The sequence below is a fragment of the Triticum aestivum genome, chromosome 3B (assembly GCF_018294505.1).
Source record: "Triticum aestivum cultivar Chinese Spring chromosome 3B, IWGSC CS RefSeq v2.1, whole genome shotgun sequence".
NCBI lineage: Eukaryota > Viridiplantae > Streptophyta > Magnoliopsida > Poales > Poaceae > Triticum > Triticum aestivum.
The window spans coordinates 821,049,395-821,051,186 of NC_057801.1; positions in this window are offsets into that span (position 1 = coordinate 821,049,395).

Below are 1,792 nucleotides of genomic sequence, written 5' to 3' on the forward strand. Positions count from 1 at the left end.
AGACACATCATCAATTTACAACCCTTTTCGACTTCATTTGTTGTTTTTCATGCATTATTTTGAGCTATAAGACCATGAAATTGAAAAGCATTTGAAGTGAACTCTAAAAAGTTTCCAAGTTGGCATGGTATCATCATTTCACCCACATAGCATGTGCAAGAAAGTACAGAGGCTTACGGCAAAAACTGGATGCACTTCGTGTACAAAACAGACAATCTCCTTCGAAGTATCAGGGTTTCATACGGAAACTCGTCTGTTACAAAGGGATTTCATTCTTTTGACCTTATTTGAACTCCATAATTTTTTCTGTGTTCAGAATGCACCATTCAAAGCAACATCATCAATTTACAACCCTTTCCGACTTCATTTGTTATTTTTCATGCATTTACTGATTATTTTGAGATATAAGACCATGAAATTGAAAAACATGTGAAATGAACTGTGAAAAGGTTCCAAGTTGGCATGGTATCATCATTTCACCCACATAGAATGTGCAAAAAAGTACAGAGGCTTACGGTAAAAACTGGATGCACTTTGTGTACAAAACAGACAATCTCCTTCGAAGTATAAGGGTTTAATACGGAAACTCGTCTGTTACAAAGGGATTTCATTTTTTTGAACTTGTTTGAACTCCATAGTTTTTCAGTGTTCAGAATCCTCATTCAAAGCCACATCATCAATTTACAACCCTTTCCGACTTCATTTGTTATTTTTCATGCATTTACTGATTATTTTGAGCTATAAGACCATGAAATTGAAAGGCATTTGAAATGAACTCTGAAAAGGTTCCAAGTTGGCATGGTATCATCATTTCACCAACATAGCATGTGCAAGAAAGTACAGAGGCTTACGACAAAAACTGGATGCACTTCGTGTACAAAACAGGCAATCTCCTTCGTAGTATCAGGGTTTCATACAGAAACTCGTCTGTTACAAAGAGATTTCATTTTTTTGACCTTATTTGAACTCCATTATTTTTCTATGTTCAGAATGCACCATTCAAAGCCACATCATCAATTTACAACCCTTTCCGACTTCATTTGTTATTTTTCATGCATTTACTGATTATTTTGAGCTATAAGACCATGAAATTGAAAAGCATGTGAAATGAACTCTGAAAAGGTTCCAAGTTGGCATGGTATCATCATTTCACCCACATAGCATTTGCAAGAAAGTACAGAGGCTTACGGCAAAAACTGGATGCACTTCGTGTATAAAACAAACAATCTCCTTCGAATTATCAGGGTTTCATACGGAAACTCATCTGTTATAAAGGGATTTCATTTTTTTGAACTTATTTGAACTCCATAGTTTTTCTGTGTTCAAAATGCACCATTCAAAGCCACATCATCAATTTACAACCCTTTCCGACTTCATTTGTTATTTTTCATTCATTTACTGATTATTTTGAGCTATAAGACCATGAAATTGAAAAGCATGTAAAATGAACTCTGAAAAGGTTCCAAGTTGGCATGGTATCATCATTTCACCCACATAGCATGTGCAAGAAAGTACAGAGGCTTACGGCAAAAAAAAGATGCACTTCGTGTACAAAACAAACAATCTCCTTCGAATTATCAGGGTTTCATACGGAAACTCGTCTGTTATAAAGGGATTTCATTTTTTTGAACTTATTTGAACTCCATAGTTTTTCTGTGTTCAAAATGCACCATTGAAAGCCACATCATCAATTTACAACCCTTTCCGACTTCATTTGTTATTTTTCATTCATTTACTGATTATTGTGAGCTATAAGACCATGAAATTGAGAAGCATGTGAAATGAACTCTGA